The sequence below is a fragment of the Cupressus sempervirens genome, chromosome 10, assembly GCF_028749045.1.
Source record: "Cupressus sempervirens isolate cs-2001-9-10 chromosome 10, ASM2874904v1, whole genome shotgun sequence".
Lineage (NCBI taxonomy): Eukaryota > Viridiplantae > Streptophyta > Pinopsida > Cupressales > Cupressaceae > Cupressus > Cupressus sempervirens.
Window position 1 is genome coordinate 53,836,730 of NC_143127.1, and position 22,321 is coordinate 53,859,050.

Consider the following 22,321-nt stretch of genomic DNA (forward strand, 5'->3'; position numbering starts at 1 on the left):
ATCCTCAAATTTTTTGCTCATGCATCTCTGAAATGTAGCGTCAACATTAATGAGTCTGAAAGGCATTCTGTGATACGTGAACGTACCCCGTGGAGTAGTGAAGGATATTTTGTGTTGATCCTTCTCCTCTACTTCTTTTTGAATGTATCCTAAGAAACCATGGAGCATGGACATCATTTCAGCTCTAGCTATTATTTGCAACAAGTGATCCATATTAGGGAGAGAAAAATTGTCTTTCAAAGATGCTTGGTTCAAATTCCAAAAATCACACAGATCCTTATCTCTCCATTCTTCTTCCTAACTTGTACTATATTAGCTACCCAAGTGGAATGATGAATAGGATAGATAATCCTTGCTTTTAAAATTTTTTCCACTTCACAAAATATGGCATCAGCTACCTTAGGATTATAATTCCTCTGCTTATGTCTGAAGGGGACTATGTCAAGCTTTAGGGGAATTTGATGTTTCACTTTCCCATCCCTATAGCTTTTCAAGTCCTCATAACTCTGGACGAATACATCTTAGTATTCTATAAAAAGCTATCTAGTAGCTTCTTTCTCCTCTATAGAAAAACACTTACCAATATTGATCATTTTAGGATTATAGACATCACCAATATTCACTCCTTCATACTCACCAGTAGTAGGTCCTTTTTTTTCCCTCTTTTGCTTTATGTAGGCATCATGTCTGTTAAACAATTTCTCCAAAGATATGAAGTATGGGGGAATGATATTACCTCATAATTGGACTTCAACCATTTGATCTTCTTTTGGCTCCTGATTAGAATCCTCATTATTGTATCCATCAGAATGATGTTTGCAAGTGACCTTGCCATTTTCTAAGAATAGCAGCAAGCTCTTGTCATCTTCAAAAACTTGCTAGGATTCTATATTATCTAGGACAGAGGCTCGATACACAATCTCAATCTAGGACTTCTTATCTTTGAATTCCAGATGGGGTAGTAGTAGAGAAGTAGAAATCTCTAAGGAATTAGCTTTGGTGTTCATCTCCCTTAGTACTGCTTCAATAGCAAAAGCATCTAGGCCTTATATTTTTTCCCAAACTCTATTTCTATAGTTTTTAAGCTTATGGTTCTTTACAGAATACTACCCCTTAATTTGTCTCACAATAAGTTTCACATCACCTCGATCTTTCAAGATCTTTACCCCCTTTTCTTTTGTAGCTATTATCCCAAGGAGTAAGGCCTCATATTATGTGGTGTTGTTTGTGTTTACAAACTCTAGTTTAAAAGCCATGGGTTCAGGTTCTCCTTTATGAGGTATTAACACCACACCTGCACTAGACCCTGAAGAGGAACAACTTCCATGAAACTCTAATGTCCAAATGTCTATTGACTCTTCATTCTTACTAAGGATGTCTTTTTCTAGGTTTCCACTTCTTTTTTCAGTTAGAGTTTCCTTAGTAAACAACATATAATTACTAAACTCTAGCTCTTGGTAGAGGAACTGAGCTTTAGGATCATCTGACTTTAGCACAGTGAATTTTTCTTTTACTTTAGTTCCCAATTTAAATTTCTTATTCCCTATGGGTATAACTACTTGGGACTAGTCTATATTTATTTCTTCTCCTAAGTCTTGGCAAAAACTCCCACTTAAGAGAAGCCCATAGTTTGCTAGAATATCCACCACTAGAATAGTCAGTAAGAGTTTCTTTTCTGGATGAGAAGCTAAGGCTACTTGAGCATCTTTAATTTTTTTGAGCAAGGGAACTTGTTTGGCATCCATAGAATAACACCTTCCATGAGCTTTAGTGAGGTTGAGACCCAGGGCCTTAGCTACAGAATAAGGCATAACATTTTTTGACACACCTGAATCTATTATGTAATTGCTCAATTTGCATCCATTGATATATAGTGAAATATAGAACAAATTAGGTTTTTACTTAGGAGAGGTTGCTAGGATAGTAGAATCCTCTTGATTAAATAGGATAGATGTAAAAGTTTCATCTCCCTCTTCTATGGTTACATTGTGATTTAAATATCAAGTACTTCCTTTACAATGATCTACCAATCTTTTCAACTCAGAGGGATGAGACTTCAAATAATCTATAGGGGAAATTTGGATTTTTGATTCTTCACAGAATTGGATGAAATCAAAGGGGAATTTTTCTTTACCTATTTGAGATGTTGATGCTCCTTGATCAACATGAATATGATTTTCTAAAGGATTGAGGTCATTCCTAGAGGATTAGTTTTTGAGCCTTTGACCTCAAGTTAACACTGTGTATGAAGTTCCATCAATGGTTACATAACATTCACCCTTAGGTTTAGAATTTGATTCGTACTCCCAAAATAAATTTCTAGTGTCACCATTTGAGTATGAATCTGACTTTGAACAAGGAGTTGTAGTATTCAATTCATTGGTGGATAAAAACTACATCATACAAGTAGTTTATGGACAACTCTCACTTTCAGGATCCATCATCAAATGAAACACACACATGTTTCCTTTTTTGGTCCGGCTTCAATCACCAACCTTGATTGTGAACCTTGTGAGAATTTCCCATCATTATTTCTTCCTAGTGGATTTTGGTAATTCTGTTGGTAAGATTGATTAAACCCAAGTAATGTGCTTTGATTGCTAATAGGGGAAGGTGGTCTACTCTGAATTTTATTTCCACCTTTCTATTTAGGAATATCTAGGATGGGAAAATCAAGTTTTGTAAGTTTATCAAAAATAGGGTCTTGCCTACCCTATTCTTTGGTACTTCTGAGGAACCTTGTTTGTTCAAGGGTGCTAGGTTAGTTTTGTCTTTGAGCTTCACATCTCAACTATCTTTCTACCCTTTCAGATGTCTCTCCTTTGAAGAACTCTTTCTAATGCTTTGGCTCTAGATTCTTCTTCTTCCAATACTTAGCAAGCATTCTTGTAATGTTCAACATTCCTCCTATTTCTCCAAACAAACGTATTAAGAGATGAAATTATGTCTTCTTGGTCATCTTGGAAACCAAGATGAGGTTGGAGCACTGGGACAATATTCTCATGAGGTAGTACCATTTTCCTTCATGTTATAAGATTTATTAGTCAAGTGACTATTTGTTTCCCTAGTAGAGTCGTCAAAAATCTGTGGGTAAATAGATTTGTTCTTTCCAATTCTGACTCACAAATGCCCTAATCTATGAACAAATTCTATTTACAATAGTTTGGAAAGTGACCTCTTGAAGATTTACTTTCCTTTGAATTGTTAGGTACAATGCCCTATTATGAATTTGCAATGAATTTTGTTCATTCCTAAACCTAAATAGGGTATGTTCTTAACTAGAGAACATGAGAGAAAAAACTAAGTCAAACCTATACAAAATTCAACTTAGATGAGAAGTAATGCTTTGAGGGTTATTCAAATCTAGCAAACTCACATATCTTATGAATTCATAACTATCATGCACTGAGATTAGTTGACCTATTTAGGAACTAATTAGTGGAGAAAATCATATTGAATAAAAAATCTAATGAATCTCTTTTGAATTTTAAGTGACAATTCCTACCATGTTCAACTCACTATATTAAAACATGGGAAGTAAAACTTTATTTATTCCTCACTTCAATTCCAGTTAAAGAGAAACAACAAACTAATAACAACTATTTAAAATGGAACATAAAATGATTGATATTAAAATACCATTCAATTGACTCTGCAACTGCAAGTCTTTCATACCAAAAATTTGCTGACCTTTTATTTATCTTTCATTATCATACATATAGGATTTCTGAGATGACCGTTACAAAGGAAATTTAACTATTTCATCTTCTCAAAACTGACAAATGGTAAAGAGCTAGATTTTCTATTACAAAGATTACAAAATAAAAATGGAAAGGGCAAAATGTGAATCACTTTTCCTTCTTTCCTTTCTCTGCTTTTTCCCTATAGGCCTTGGTGGAAACAATAATTGGAATTAGCTCTTCATGTCTTTGTACATTCACATTAGTATATCTCAAGAGCCATCTGGAGTGATCCCTAGCCAAATCTTTGATGACATTTAGTCTATCTTGCGATTCATCCATGGCCACATGTATCCACCTGCCAAGTTTTTGAAGCTCAAACACTCTATTTTGGTGCCCTAAAGATATGCTTGTCAGGCTATCTATAAAATTTGAGAAATTGTTTTACATAACAATGACTCTAATTACTCCTTTTCCTTGCCCACTAGTCTATGAATCTCTATGTAGTCCTTTTAGGAATTCATAATCTTTGTCCTGATCTTTCTTTACCTTCTCTTTAGTCTCCTTTAGACCTTTCGCTACCTCCAAGATCATTTTTGACTTCAAATCCATGCTTTGTAACCATTCAAACAAAGGCTCATCTCCTTTGGGAAAAATCTTAGCTTCGACAACTTCCTTTGATTTCATTTGAATAAACATCTTCAACAAGGACACACAATCATCACTTTTAGTCCTCTCCATAGCTAGGGTATTTCTATTAGATAAAATGTTATCTTTCTCTATTTCTAGCCTTAAGATAACATTTTTGATTTGTTCTATAATGGAGAGCCCCTTTGATTTAAGCTTGTCACTCCATTCTTTACCAATATGGCCAAAATTTCTATCTTCCTTAAGCTGGTAGATAAGTGCTTGAACCTCGGTGATAGTAGGAGTACTAATCATGGGAATTCTAGAGATACTCACCAATGGAGTGACCAATTTTCTAATAAATCTATTCAACTCTTCTATCTTTTCCTTCATCCTAACTTTTGACAATTTGAGGCTCTCTAACTATCCTTCAATTACCTCATTTGTTGACTTCCACAAGTCGACCTTGGTGTCATGTCTGGCTTCTCCAAGATCTACTGAATGTAGAGTAAAATCATTGGTAGACATATCTTCAATTCTCCCATCTTTGGTGGGTTTTACAATCTCCATTGTTAGGTGCCTATTTTTGGATCTTGCACCAGGATAGACAATGTCTTCTTCTTCTTGACCTTACTCAATGTAGATCCTAAGTGAACAACAAGAGATAAGGTATCCTTACTGGGAGCACCTTCATCCTTCCTCTTTCTCTTTCTCGCCAGAGTGTCCTCCAACCAAGAATTAGTGCCTATCACCTTAGAAGTTGTCCTGAGTAAATCTATACTCAACATTTTCCTCTTGGCCGAAGTAATTGTCTTCATGGTTGAGGAGAATAGATTATTTTGGTCTTGAGAGAGAAGTTTTTAAGACTCTTTACCTTTCTCCATTTTTGTGGCCTTTTTAGCTACTTCATCTGATTCAGTGGACTCACTATCACTGCTTCCTCCATCTCCCAAATCTACTACTTACACTTGAGGGCTACTTGGCTGAAGAAGTGTAGCACTCATGGTTGGAATAGGACTACCATGAGGTGAAGGAACTGGAGTAACAATGCTATCTTTAGGCTCCTCTTCTTTCTTCTCAACTTTTGATTGAGTACCAATCATTGGAGAAGAGCCATCTTGACAAGTTTTTGTCAAAAGAATGTTATTATCTAGAGGTTGATCACCTCTGCCCGCTGATTGAGCTAGTCCTTGAGTGATGGTCAAGGTCACACCTGATGTGTCATCTTGTGAGGAGGTAGGAGTAGATGGTGAAGAAGCTTGAGTGGGGATGCTCTTACTTTGACTTCTTCTCGCTGTAGTCCACTCTACCTAGTTCCTGGTCCTTTTAACAATTTAAGCCATTATAATATCTAAATCATCCCCAACATCTTGATAGGGCTTTGAACTAATAGGGGTATTTCTTATCTTTGTCAAATATGTATTATGCTACATATTTTGCCCATCATCTTCAATTCCTTCAACATTAAGGTTGACTTGATATATTTTAACTTGATCCACTATTAATCTAGAAAAAGTACGATCCTGACTTTCAAATTCATCTTTACAATCTACCTAGTAGTCTTCAACCATGGTGATGTGCTTGATCACACTCCCAATCTGCAACACTTCCCATGCATACCCATTTGGGTCAAACATGGGTCTTAAGACCTCATACATTTCCAATCTGTATTTCATCTTGAAGGCCTTTAGCATCTTCTTTACATCAGAACAAGACTCACAGTTGAAAGCTTTCACCTTCATAAGGAACTCATATCCCTTCTTGTTCAAACTCTTGCTCAACACGTTCACTTGGATGGCTTGCCTCACTATCTTGATTAGCACAATCATGTTGCTTGGGCACCTTGGCAACTTGAAGGGGAATCCATTGAAAGCTGCAAGACATAAATAAGAAAAAGATGAGAACTGGATAAAATAGCTCCCAAACTAAATAATAACGGCCATTGCCTCTGGATTGAATCTCCTCTCCAGGCATCCTTGAAGCTCTCTACAAATTCTCATTGGAAATGCATCATTAACTCTTATATATTTAGCATAACTATTTTTTGACTACAAACATGGGTAGAATTCATAAGACTTCACATCATTAGGGAAATTTTCTACCCTTGGGAGGCTTGTCCATAATTGTAGAGAAGCTAGCATGTAAATCAGAAAATAAGACATATAGAAGGTGTTGTAGAGCTTCATGACACTGATAGAATTGGAAAGATTCTCACTTACCTCATGGTCCTAGTAAATATATTGGGTATCCGAATATATAACTTGTACCAAAAAGAAATATTGTTCAACAAATTTTAGAGCTTCTACCTCACCTTTCAGTCTATGCAAGAGAACTAGAATGTCTAAAATCTCAAGTTTGAGATTAGTACTAAAAAGGGTCTTAGGGACCTTACTCTTGGCACTTCGTGGCTTTTGAAACCATGTCTGCATGATCTCTTTTTTCCTGACCATTTTCTTTGTGGAAAACTCAGAGATAGCTCCACCAATTGTCAAGTCTAAAACTCCTCTCACTTTAGAATTCCTAGACAATTCACCATTATTTGTCTATCAATGGAAATCAATACCGTATTATCAGGCAATACAATCTGCCTAGTATCCAGATTGTAGTGATTTATGCATTCATAGATCAATTCTAGAGCTTGGACTGCCATCGAGAAACCAACTGCTTCAACTAGCCCACGTCCTTGGAGCTTTTGAATTATGGGATGAATTGGCTCCAATTTCACCCTCTTTTGAAAATCTTGCATATCATAAAAATGGAGTGAAGTATCCATGAAATTCTATAGTGTGGACTTGATTCCATTCAACCCATCAAAACTTGCAAACCTTGTTTCCATTCTATTTGAGAATGAAATAAATTTAATTTTGAATCTAGATGAGGAATAGGATAGTGAATTTACAAATACAAGCTATTTGAAAAAGTTGTGCAAATTAACATAATAACAGTTCAAGAAAGAGCGGTAGTTTGAATAACTATTTATGTTTCCATCTATATAGGAGTCTCAATTCACCCGTTGATTTTCAAGATTCACACCACACAAATGAATTCAAGGATAAATCCAATGAAATAGTAAATGTGAGGGTCTTAATGGATAACTTGGTGTCCTTTCATTGTTCTATTGGCCCAACAATAACTTTCCATCCTTTGACACTTACTTTCCCATTTCCCATTAAGTTTTGGGTAGTTATGAACATAGTACTCCATAAGAAAATACTCGCCAAATCAAATCATGTCTAATAGATCTTTCCCGCTATGGTTGGGTTGTTTCCATTATCCTCTTAAAATATTTTTCATGTAAAATATGGGTCCAATTCACTTATGAACTTAATTTCCTTTTAAATGCAAAAAATTGTCCTTATGGGTTGAAAACCCATCGAAGCGAAGACAATTTTCATTTCTCTACCGAGGCCTTCTTTTCAACTTTACCTTCTAACTTATTTCTTCCTTTGGGTTTAGAGATGTCCATAAAGAGTGAGAATCTTAGTTAGAGGCCCACCTCTCATTTCATTTCCTCTAGAATTGCCTTATGGAGAAAACAAACTTCATGGGTTGAAAACCAGCTGAGGAGCATTCAATTTTCATTTTTTTGCCAAAGAGGATTTTGAGAGCTATGATGAATCTTTAATACTTCTTAAGGTAGATAATCATAAAGGAAATAGGAATTCCTTATAAGGCACTTCATCTTCCTCTTATTGTAGCTCATATGCATCATTTGGTGCTCTTTATGGGAACTTGCCTTCGTGGGTTTAAAACCCACTAAGGAGAAGGCAACGTCCAATTTTTTGCAAGCTTCTTCTTTTAGTGGAGAATATGATAAGCCACAAGAAAACTCAATTTTGTGAATAATCTTTGCATGTTGTAGGAATCTCCATCAGATTAGGTACTAAGCTACTCATAAGACTCACAACATAAAGGAAAACCACCTGGCTATGAAATGTGGGGAAGAGAAAGATGAAAAATCTGATGAAGACTCCTTCCACCTAAAGGGACTTAAAACTAGACTCAGACCTACCTAGACTTTACTAAGACACAAAATTTTCCCACTTTGCAAAATGGTTATAGGGTGAAAAGTGGGGCAACATATACATTAAAAATAAGTAGAAAAACACAAAATCCAACTTCTAAAATGGAGTCAGGGATCCAAATTTAACATGAGGAAAACTTGGAGGTTGCAGACTGCAATACCTTATATGCAAACTCATTGCAAGTCTTACTTCTACAAATACTCATTGCAACTCTTACTTTTGCAAAGAAGCTTTAACTTCTCTATCAATGAGAGGTTTTCCATCCTAGGCTCAATTTGGTTCTTTTGGAGTGTTTCTTTTTAAGTTAAATCTTCTAAACTCTCACCTTCACCACATTCATTAATGACCCCTTCTCTTATAGCTTCTTTTTCCATTCAACCATAGACATATCTTGAGCATTGGTATGAGGAAAAAGTTATTTATCCATTGAAAAATCCATTCTCATGAGTGGCCATCCAGCAAGTGATTCAATGCATAGGAAAGAAGATATAAAAGAAGGTCTCTCCTGAGAAATAGGCTCTATAGTTGATCTTAAATAAGGAAATAATTTGTTCAGGTAATTCAGGATCTTCTTTTATCTTCTTCTCCCAAGAATTTTTTGTTAGAAACATTTGATTCAAATACCTTGTTTTAGATGGGTAGAGGCATTGCAATCACAAAATCAATTTCTTTCCTTTTATAACAATTTGTGATCCATTGTGAGTGAATGTGAAAGGGAGCATAGCAGCAAAGGATGACAGCTGATGAAATGGTAATAAGTAATGAGGCACCAATTTAGGATTTATCTACAATACACTCTTAGGATAATAAATTCAATCTTAACTTTGGTTGGAGTAGGAATGATATCTTATTCTCTATGGATGCTCAAGAAGTGGCAAAACTAGCATCACCATATGAAGAGAATACATGAGCTTGAATCTACAACTAGACCTTGGTATGTACCCTAAAAATTTAAAAAAAAACTATGGATGTGAGTTAGAAATAAAATGGAATCAGTTAGTTTGAATTTTGGTGATTCTATGGGATTTGAGGCTGCAAGCACTTCATATTTCTTGTTTTCATCTATTCCATTGCAACTTCAAACAATTAATAAAACTAGTTGATGCAATTTTTAAATGTGCATTTTTTTGATATGAGTGGCCTTGTGAAGTAGTGTTTAAAGATAATCCACCATTTTGAAGAATTTATTATGATAATAACACAAATTTAAGCTCTTTAATTCTCAAAAAGGTGAGGTGTCATTTCTTGACATCACACATTTGGATGAATTATTTTGAGAACCTTGAAGACCTTTGTACTGCTTTACTAGAAGTTTTTGGTTGCATTCTAGACAGGGGCTTGTCTAAATATTGGTTCAATTTAGGGCTAATTCACACAAAAATTTATCATATGTTAAAATACTTGCTTCTATATACATATAATTTTTTGTTTTAATTTGGTTTGATCAATCTAGGGTGAGGTTATGAGTTGCATTCTCAAGATTAATAAAATTACATAATGGGGTTGATGCACCAAGTTGTAGTGCCAAAAAGGATGACACCTTTTTTTCTTCAAAATTTCCAATAACACACACACACTATAGTGTGCACACTCCATGGCCTAGGCTTAGGCTTGTGGAGCCTAGGCCATAGCATATGCATGCTATTAAAAATCACATAAAACAACAACCCCTACTCTCTCTCCCCCCTCTCTCTCCCTCTCTCTCCCCCTCCCTCCCTTTCTCTCTATCCTCCATCTCTCTTTCTCTCTCTCCTATCCTCTCTCTCTTTCTTTGCATCCTATCCCATATTCTTTCCCTCATCACCCTCTCTCTCTCTCTCTCTCTCTCTCTCTCTCTCTCTCTCTCTCTCTCTCCCTCCCTACCCTATCCTCTCTCTCTCTCTCTCTCTCTCTCTCTCTCTCTCTCTCTCTCTCTCTCTCTCCCCCCTACTCTCTCTCTATCTCTATTTATCTCAATCTTCTTCCTTTCTCCCTCTTTGTTCCCTACTCTCTCTTACTCTCTCACTCTACCTAACCCCCCTCTCTCCCTCCCTCTCTTTCTCTCTTTCTTTGCATCATATTCCATACTCTTTGAATGCAAGTTTGAATGCACATGACAACTTCCTTTGCCAACTAAGAAATGGGCACCAGGCTACAAGATAGAAGCCCCTCCATATGCTACCCTACCCTACCCATGCTCATCTAGTGATGAGTGCCTGTAGGCATAAAAATTACCAACCCATCCCAAATGATAAAAACTTTTGAAAGTACCACGGAAGATCTGGCCCTGTAGGTCACCTGACAGATGTACTCATGTGTGGCGCACCACCATCATGAAGATCATAACAAAAGGAATGGATTAGAACACAAAGCAGAAAGTCAATCAACCAAAAACATAATCGGGATGATAGATGCTACATGCATCCCAATGCAAAACCAAAATGCAATAAAGGTTTGACTAACATCCAAATAGATCGTCAAGGCCTACGACCAAATTCATGCCAAGAAAACTTGAGAAAATTGGGTGGCACACAAAATGAGGTAAAAAGCCAAAAATTTGGAAAATTCTATAATTAAAACCCATTTGACCTTTGGGCACAAAATCCCAAAAAATCTAATAATAGATGTGTTCAGACACCGTATGTAAAATCAGCCAGCATAACAACTCAAAACCCCAAACCCCCATTCTAAAAATAGGAAAAACATTCATACCCAACCAATCGGGTAGAACTAGCAAATAGAAATGGAGGGAAACACTAGTTTTCAACCTACTAACATATTACTACAAGAAAAAAAAAGTTGAAACAAAGAAAAATCAATAAAATGGAAAGGCCCTACTAGGTAGCAAAAGGGGCAGAATTCATAAATAACTTGATAAAATAAATAACCCGATGAAACTATTGAAAGTGGTGACAAAGCAAGGTCGGCCTGAGCCAGATCCAATGAGACTGACCTCACTAAAATCCCGCTCTCATAGCTCCCAAAACAAACAAAAAAAGAATCCTTCAGAAGAGGATATCCAAAATAGCTCTCAAATTTCTATTTCTTAAAAGTGAGAAGTGAGGAATTAAAATCCTTTTTGGATACCTATTTACTTTTTTGAGTGACTAATCGATTAGGGTAAATAACTAGCCAACCTAGTTAAACCTTAAATTGACCCAAATGAAAATAGGCTATTCCTAGTAATATGAATTCATCTATGGAAAAGCTTCTAGAAATTAAAATAAATCAATTAAAAAGCCTTAAAACCCAAAAACACATAAATTTCCTTAACAACTTTCGCAATGATACGAACCTCTAAATGCACAAACACGCTCACTGGTCTAATCACATAATGCAAATGAGTTTGGATTTAATAATCACCAAAAATATTAATTAAACAATTAAAAATAAGGATACATCGACCATACAGGGATGACATTGGTATAATATGAATAGCTAAATCATTAACTCCATGTACCACTACTAGGGATATAAATCCTGCACACTAATCAACACGATCAAGTGCAATTGCATACAATAACATAGCTGAAGCAATAAATGCATTAAATCACTTAATTTAACCATTTATTTAATTATATCAAAATAATCTATTTACATCACTCACATTTGCATAAAGCATACAAATGTAGGAATGAAGTAAATAACCATAGCATTAAATCCATCACATAACATAATCAGTGATATGTCCAAATATCGGATCACCAGATATCATTATAAAATACACTGTCATCTCAAAATGGCATCATCATGCAATATGATCAACTAAGCAACATAGTAGTCTAAAATCTATGATATTGAAATCAAGGTATAACATTTGACCCTCAGGTCATCTCACATGTGAATCCTAACATAAGTAGATATCCGCAACACGTAACCAATGAATCCAACATGGACAATCCATTTCTAACTATTTAAGCATTTAATAATGGTTGTTTAAACAACATGAAAAAGGAACTTAAAACACATAAGTGAACACAATCATAAACATGACTAACCACTGCTACATGAACTTAGTCCAGTGTAGTGGGGTAAAAGTACACAATGCACTCTCTACACACATCTCAAGGAATTCACAGAACAACCTCATGATACCACATCAATCTTGGTAACCACTAGCACAAACCTCAGTGAACCATAAATCACATCATAATCTCATAAATTAGTCAAAGCATAATCAAAGAAATTGATATAGAAACATAAATCAAATCACCTCTATGGTGTAGATCACTCATGGTCACAATCATGATCCATCACAACAAAAGATCAACAAGGTTGCATCCATTAGGATGACTTACATAAGTCAAATGGGAGAGGCACTACATCTCTATCCTTTTCTCTCTATCCTCTCTCTCACTCTACATCCTATCCTCTACTCTCTCCCCATTCTCTACTCTCTCCCACTCTCTACCCTCTCTCCCTCTCTACCTCTCTCCTTCCCTCTCTCCCTATCCATCCTCTCTATTGAAATACAAGGCTTAAAAAGTGTGTACACACTATAGTGTGTGCATGTTGTTTAAGCCTTGAATTTTAAAAAGCTTTAAATAGTGCACATGCACTGTAGCGTGTACATGCTATTTAAGTCATGAATTTAAAAAATACTTTAAATAATGCACACGCACTATAGCACGCACGTGCTATCTAAAGAATTGGATACCACCAAGACTAAGGCTTGGATTTTACTTGGGGATCCAACCCAAAGGTTTGGAGGCTCTAAATTGGTTTGAGACATGTTTTGCAGTAAGCATACAAAAATGCTTGATTTTTCTTCTGTGCTCTCCTTCAAGTTTCCCTGTGGTTGAGCATCGATAAAATCATGTTACATGATATTATAGATCTCTGTGTTAGCTATATAATCATATAATTTATTTTAAATTCATATTATTTCAAGCCTTTCAACTATAATTTTTTTGAATGTATGTCAATTTTCTCTCAAAAACCAACATGTACTAATTGGGGTGTAGATTTTAGCTCATTCATCAAATTTTGCAACAAGTTAGTTTTTTAGAAACTAGACTCCATTCTACACGCTTTGAAAAAAATAATTTTGGATTTTGGATTAATTTTCAATAATTTCTAGGGGAGCACACAAATATTTCATAGTTTTGGGATGTGTCCCCTACAAAATTCATTAAAAAAAAATACACATTAGAATATTACCCAAAATTTTTGGGATAAACTACACAGTGTTAGGTAAATTTTGACTAGAGTGATTATAGAATTTCCAAAAAAAGTTAAAATTTTAGGGGGGGCACACTTTGCACTATGTTATTTTTTTCTAAAAAAATAGTACCACTTTTTGCAACCCCCTTTTTTGATGGCCTAAAACTAAACCATTTTGGAAAAAAAATAGTAGTTTAGAAACTAGATTCAAAAGAATACTTATTTTGTTTTTGTTATATCTTAAAATTTTGAGCGTAACTATCTTTAAATTCTTGTCGAAGTTAAATTTTTTTTGATTTTAGAAAGAAAAAGAAGGGCCACTTATACCCCTTTTTTGACACCACAACTTTGTGCACTTACCCAATGCTTGAATTCCCTTCTCTACCAGAATTATTCCGCTTTTCAATTTTGTTTTGGCATAATATGGTGTTGTCATGATGAGTCTGACCTTGGTTGGAGCTAATCCAACACAGGAGAGATCATCAAGTTTAACTTATTTACATAAAACCTTGAGAGAAGTCGACCATTCCACATTAATTGAACCAATGTTTTTCCTAGCCAACACAACTATATTCATTTAACGTGTCATTATTATATTACACCATATCTACATCTCTTTCTATACATTTATTTTCCCACTACTCTTTTATATATTGTTTGTAAGTCATTTCAATATATTGGAATATCTGATGCCTCATATCTTTTCCAATTAAAAGAAAGAGAGTCATAAGTTCATAACTAACTGTTCATTCCTGTCGCCAAGTCATGTTATCAATCCTCATATGATGCCACATATGTGCAAAGCCAAAAAAATTAAAAATACTTTATTTTTCATCATATTTGGTGGCATCACATGTTTGAAAGATTCATGATATCAATAAGGTTGGGATTCTATGAGCAATTGTCTAGATTGAACTAGTTGTCTTGTCTTTGAGAAAAAAAGATGAAGAATCCAACAACATTAGGAGACACCTAGTCAATCATGCTCACAAAAATAGAAATGTGTAAGTCTTTGCCAAAATTTTGATGTCACTTATCCTCCACGGCCATTCTAGTTTTGCAAAAGTTTTGATGCTGAATTCCACTTCTTTGTGGAGCTCAATGGATGTCAAAATTGGCAAGTGATAAAGGTGACCACAAAGAATTTTCCTAGTTGATTTATTAGGTCTTGTTGCCTAGACCCTACCAACTTTTCATTCCATTTGACTTCTTCAAACATCTTTTCTTCATTATCACCTGTAATCGTTTCTTAGTAGTGCATTAAAATATAAGAGTTTAATGGGTACACAATAAAACTGTATAGAAATTGAGTGTTGAGTGTTCCATCTTTCCATTGTGTATTAATATTGTGGGATATGGTCTCCATCTCAAGGTATGGATTCTTAATCCTATTTGTGGAAAATTATCCCATCTCTTCATAATTATCTCTATATGGAATACATGATGCCTCAAGCTTGCTCACTCAATTGCCAATTTTATGATGGTAGAATATTATTCCTCTTTCCTCCTTTCTATGTCCAAGCTTTGAAGTTATGCTTTCTCGCTTATTAAAAACTCTTTCATTCTATGCATTTGGCGTTATGTCATCATCTCTATTTCATTGATATTGGTAATGGTTGTGTTTTTCTCTGCTAAATAAAGACCTAGTGTGTTGGATAAACCCTAAAATTTTCTTGGATAAATTTATGCAATATATAAATTTGAAAATGTGTTAACTCGATCATATTAAAAACTAACTAATACATTGCAGATTTTTTCAAAAACCTCTTAGTTCATCAAATTGCATCTTTCTAAGAAAAAACATCTAGATATAAAATGCATATTATTAGTAATTGCAGCCCATTAATAGTGGAACCTTCGAAAGACCCAGGTGCCTTTAGTCTTTTCCAATCTTGAAATGAAATCTCTGCAACCTTTCACTTTTGAAAGACCACAATATCAAATACACATTATCACATAAGCGTTTCATCTAGTTTTAAAGTAGGAGTGAAGATGAATAAAGCCGAGATGGTGCTATCAACAAGAAATGATGGAAAATATTTATATCATGTTAAAGCATTTCACTCCAAAGAAGAATCTAGAGGAACTAATTTTTGGAGCGATGATTTTGCAGCAACTCTCTCACCCCTAACCCTTAGAAGTTGTCTTCACCGTATCGTTTGCCAGTGTGATTTGCCACTCCTGTGTACACCAAGGTTGTTTGTAACATTTATTAACATGACACATATGCCTCTAATATGCCATGCATGCTAACCCTATCATCTCAAATGATGGTGGTGTCATACAGTTGGAAATGTTAAAATTTAGTAGGGTGTGGACTACAATTACATCTAAAATCTTATGTCATGAGCATTCTGTCGATGGTAAACATTTAAATTGTTAGCCAAAAAGTTTTAGCAAAAAAATTATGTTTTAGGAGCACCATCGTGAGGAAATTCTGGCGGCCTTTCACCCAGGTGAAAGCCTATTAGCTAACTATTTTTTCTTAACATAATTTATAATAAAGTATTTAATGATAATTTTTAATGGTTATATATTTATGAGTTTTAATTAATTATGTATCTTAATTTTTAATAACTATTTTAAATTATTTGTGCATTCTAATTTTTAATAATAAATATTGAATCATAAAACTTAAATATTTTATTAAAAAAAATTTATTTAATATTTAATTAAAAAAATAAATTTTATAAATAGTAATAAAAATATTAATAAAAAAAAAAATCATTACCATGTTGATCAAAGCAAATAAGTCTTCTTATGGGAGAAAAGCAAAAATTGAAAATGACCAATCACGAAAATGTCAATGGGTAATAGATAGAAAGCAACTAGCAAATCCAATCAGAATTAGGGTAGAGAATTAGTGAGTTATTCCTCCACTAATTACCAAGAATATGTTTAAAATCCTGGCCTGCACACAAGAAGAAAAACATAAACCAAAAAGTATGAATAGAGTTGAGACTTTTGAATTCTTAGCTCTCTATCATGAAGCTAAGGATAAGGAAAACCTCAAAGCTCAAAAGGAACAAAGCAACATACAAGAAATAAAAGAAGGTGAATAGCACCATGTGAAAAGGAAAACCAGAAACTCAAATAGATGAATGCAAGTGGAAACATCTTCACATCAATGTTAGAATTCTTTTATAATAACTGAGAGGGGGGTGAATCAGTTATTCAAGGTCCAATAATGCCCAATACAACTTTTTCTTTCTAGCCTTTTTACTTTCTTGTCAAATCCTTAATGGCATATAATTGAAATTATCATGCATGCAATTAAACGTTAAACAATCATGAAAAGTAAACATGCATCACCACATAACACAAAGGATTTTGATGACCTAGAAATCCTCGAGGAATAAGAAGGTAAAATTGGGGTGGGGATGATACCCACAAAATTACTGTGCAATAGATTTCAACCACTTCTAATGGTTTTCCCTGTTAAAGGCCTACGTTGTTAATGGCTTTACACACTGTTAGATGTGACCCTGTTAAAAGAATTCTACACCCTGTTAGGAGTGTGCCTTGTTAGAGGACTTAAGAACATTCAACTTAGAATGCCACCATGTTAAAGGATTTACATAGAGGTATTAGGCCCACCCAAGTCCATGGGATTTACAGTCACCTTCTCAAAAGAATCTTTTATCCCTCTCTCAGGATCTCCTATCCTTCTTCTAAGGATCTCTTATCCTTCTCTTGGGGATCTTCTATCCTTTTCCTGAGGCTTATCCACCTAGCTGTTAAGCTAACCTAGCAATGTAGGATTTCAATGTCTAATACAATGGTAAGAAAGTATTAGAAAGGTTTTGAACTGATAAAGATAGCAACTCTAACCTTGTAGATTTCAGATCACTCTTCACTTCTTTTCTTTTCTTGGCTTTTCTTCCTTGCAGTGTTGACAGCTTGTTCACCCTTCAAGATCTATCTCCTTGAGTTCTTCCACTCATTATGCCAATGCACTCTATGGTCACTTGATCAACTCAGAGTCTTAATCCTCTATACTTACTCCTCACTGTGTCCTCCTTTTGACACTTCACACTAGCCTTCTCTTGGCTTATTCACATGACCACACTTATGACCAACCCACTCTCTCACTCTTCTAATCTTTGACTTGCAACTCCTTATAAAGAAGTTATGTTCTTCATTTTTCGCTCAAATCTTTTCCCTCATCAATTTGATTTGATTTGAGAGAACGATATTGTTTTCCCTCCAAATTGTTTCTTCCAAAAACTTCATGATAAGTCCATCAGTATTCACCTTGAATTGGTTTGCATGGTTTACATAAAATTTTGTGACATCTACTTATCATCCTTATCATCCAACTAATTCACAAAATTCAATGTAACAAACTTATCGTTATTGATCTGGATAATCTTTTGACTTAACAAATAATGCAGGAACTCAGTATCATTGGTTTACTGATGCTCGACACTATCTAGCTCTGGATTTCTTGGCATCCTCTTTAGTTTTTTCTTTACTCGATACCTGAAGCTTTCCTATATTGCTTGGCTTCTATTTTTTTCTTGAGTCACTTGGCTTCTATTTACTCTATAGTGCTCGGCTCCTGTTGGATCCTGAGTTACTTGGCTTCTACTACATTTACTAATGCTCGATATTTACTGTGTTACTCAACTCCTGAAGGATTGCTCAACACACATTGAAGTTGAACTTGCTTGGCTTTAACTAGCTAGCTCAACACTCACAAATGAACTTAGTCAGGTTCTACAAATGACTTAGTTAAACTTTACATCTTTGATGTGTCTTAGTGTGTCCATTCCCTGTGTCTTATAGTATGTCATCAATACACTATTTCATCAAAGGCTTCGCTAATCCTTATACTTCATTAAAAAATCATAACTTCAAACTTTCTCTAGGTGCTCTAGTTACATCTTATTGATTGCCACCTACTTGTCAATCAACCAATTGATAGTATTTGGATCACTTAAGCAATTGTCATTCTTGCAAGTAGCAAGTTTGACATCAATGAAAAAACAATGATTGAAAGCATTCTTGACCAGTTCCATTATTCTTCATTGATGATCTTTTCAATCATTTCCAACAATCAAAAGAAAGAAGATAACAAGCTAGAAAATTAAAAGACACACTTTAGCAAAAAAAAGTATGCAAAGTATTTGGGATTAGAAAAATTTGTGTCCTTATCCCCATAGGAAAATATAGGTAGTAGGATTACAATCAATATTGATAAACCTTGACCTAAAACTATATCATTTTCCAATAGTATTCCCATCGGCCCTAAAGAATCTAGTATGTACGTAGAGCCTAATCAGTGTAAAGAAATTGTTAAACCTTTGTCTCTTTCTAAATGCCCTAAAGTGTATATCCCTCCCCATAGAAAATAGATAGAACTTCTAAGAGATTACAAACATGGATTTAAAACATACAAATCCTTAAAAACAAAAAATCTATTAGATAATCAGAGTCAGCAAGAAGATATTCTCATTATAAGCAACAAATTTAGTGAGAAATGATGTCAAGGTTGTTCGTATCTAGGAGTATATGTATGTTGGAATGGTCTTGAAGAAGTCAATCAAAGTCTGGTAAAAAGCCTAAAAAAGATTTGCAAAAGCTAGGTAAGTATTATTAATTATTCTAAACAATCACTATATCTACATTGCGCAAATAACAATATTAGGAATGAATTGGTTTCCATTTCAAATTGTTTTTACAAAGGGTATTCTATTAACTTTATAGCATGGGAACCAAATTACAATGAACAAAATAGTAAGGAAATCAATGCCTCAAAATGGTACGAATGCAAAAATGGTTCTTCCTAAATTAAACTGTATCAAAATCTTGATCAAAATAAAAAATTCTTTAGGAAAATTAGGGGGTATTGAATCTAATTTCAAAACATCCAGCAACATTAATTTTTTTAGTGAACATAGACCTAGGGAAAAATAAACTAAAATTAAAGAAGATAGTTACACAAACTAAGTTTCATAATTTTGAAGGAGAAATTAAAGGTATGGTCAGACCGGATCTTACAATGGAAACCAATCTCACAAATATTAAAGAGGTTCTAAGAAACGTTAACAAATGGAGGAAAAGAATAGAGGTATTAACAAAATAGAAGGATGATATCCTAGAGCTAAGCAAAGATAGAAAGTATTATAAATAAAAAAAAATTTAGAAGGGAGGATAATGTGACAAAAAATACATGCAGAAGAAAGAAAATCAACAACAAAAATAATAGTACAATGTGAAATGAAGATATTGGAATAAATAGAAAAGAGAGTAGAAGATAGTCAAGCCAATCAGTTTAAACTATCAAAACCCAAAAAATGTGAGGTTTTCCAAAGAGAGAATAATGTATTGGAAGAGATCAAATATAGCATGCAAAATTTAAATAGATTATCCCATGATATCTTTCTTTTACAAAATGATATTGAAGAACAAATCATATTAGGAGAACAAATACATAATGATCATGGGAAAAAAATGGTACTACAAGACCAGAAAGAAGAGAAGAAGAAATAATCAATCAGTAAGGAAGAAAAGGGAAGTCATCTAGGGGAAAGTAATAAAGATGGATCAAAAATAGAAATTAGATTAGGAGATGATCAAAACAATCAAAAAGCCAAAAGAAATATTGTGAAGAAAATCCCATAGTAGAAAAGCAGGATACTTCAAAATAGAGTAAAGGGATCAATAAAAAAAAAGGACAAAAAGGAATAAAGAAAGAAAAATTTCAAAAATGATAAATGACAATAATAGTAAGGCTCAAACAGATTCTTCCAAGAGCAAAACAAAAAAAAGGATTCAAGGAAATTCAAAAGCAAAATAAAATAGAGAAAATTAGGAACAAGGAATCTTGATTCCAATAGCTACATCAACACAATGGAGTAATATTACAATTCAAAAAAAATCTAAGAAAAAAAGCTATAAATTTTGGAAATCACTAGCAAAAGAGAGAGATCTCTTTGGAGATGGAGATAGTGAAGGACAACATAAAATTGAGAACAATAAGGAACCCTTAGTACCAATAGAAGTAGGAACATACATTGAAGCAATAGATCCAGAGGAAAAAATAATCAAAATGGAAATAGTCATATATGAGAGGAGTTTGGGGTTATGAATGAAATAAATCAAACAAGTGAGACAAAGGAGCTCAAAGAGATGGAACAACAATCCAAAGAGAATAAATAACAAAATAGAGTTGAAAATGAATTAGAAGATTAGGTCTTTACGGAGCTAATAGAAGAACAAGAGAATAAGGAAGAAGAGAAAAAATCAATTAGCATAAATTATTATCAGCACTCATTGGAAAATTTAGGCATTTCTATTAATCAGGAAGGTTTTAGAACTCCGAAATGTGGCAAACAGAAAATGAACAGAGGAAGGAAATCACTTGGAGAATTAAGAGAGGTTGATGGGCAAGCTAAGGAACAAAAAAAGAGATTCAAAATACTAAATGTAGGGAAGGGGAAGAACCTTCCCACAACTCAATGAGGATTACAACTTGGAATGCTAGGGGTCTGAATGCTCCTAGCAAGAAACACTTATTAAAGCATAACCTTGCTTGTTTGAATAGGACATTTTATTAATTCAGGAAACCAAATTGAATAAAGAAGGAGACAAATTAGAAATGGAATTGGGAAATAGGAGAGCAGTAATTAGGGAATCAAATGGGGCATTAGGAGGATTAGGAATTGTTTGAAATCCATGAAAGGTAGGCCTTAATATTATGGAAACAAATAACAATTGGATGGGATGTAGAGTTTTAAGCTACACAAATAATCTTCAAATAATCCCAATCAATGTTTATGGACCTACATAGACAACAAACAAGAAACATTATGGGAAAAAAAAAATTATTTATAGAAAATTACCCTAATGAAAATCTTGTCATTGGAGGAGAATTTAATGTAATACTGAACTTAGAAGAAAAGTATGGGGGAGCACAAATGATTATATGAGCAACTATGGATTTAAAAGAATGGATTGGGAAGAATAAATTGCTGGAAATTCCAACTAATAATGGAATATGCACTTGGAACAATAGAAAAAAAGACTTCAATTACATAGTAGAAAAACTTGATAGATTCTTCTTTAAAGGAGATTTAAGAGACATGAATTTGGCAATTCAAGCAACCATTCAACCTATTGTCAATTAGACCACTACCCAATTAGAATAGAATTAGTAGAACATATTAAACCATCTAGGAACCAATTCAAATCTGAAAAAAATGTGGTTCCTAAATAAATCTTCATGGAAAACATAAAACTATGGTGACAAGAAGGGAAATTCAAAGGTTAAAAAATGTATTTATTTGTATTTAAATTGAAAATGATCAAAGAAAAAATATTAAAATGAAATAAAACAAAATTTAATAATATATTTGTAGAAAAATAAAAAATTGAAAAAAACCTCAAGAATTTAAACGAAGAAGTTATTATAAAAGGTATGGATAATGAAAAATTCTTCAAAGAAAAAGAATTGTTAGCAAAATAGGAAGATATATTGGCAAAGGAGGAGATATTTTAGAGACAAAAATCTAGGGAGAAATGGTTAGAAGGAGACAAAATTACAAAAAAATTCTATAATATACAATCTATAATAGATCAATCAATAGAATAACAAAAATTAAAAATAGAGATGGAAATGCAAAAGAAAATCCCACTAAAATAACATAAATATTTTTTAATTACTAGAAAAACATCCTTAACAACATTGAATTCTTAGATTGAATAGCTCAATAAAAACTACTAAAAGTAATCCCAAGATTAATCACAATAATAGATAATATATAGCCCTCAACAAACTATTTTCTATAGAGGAAATTAAGACTACCGTTTTTAACCTCAAGCCTGACAAATCACCAAGACTAG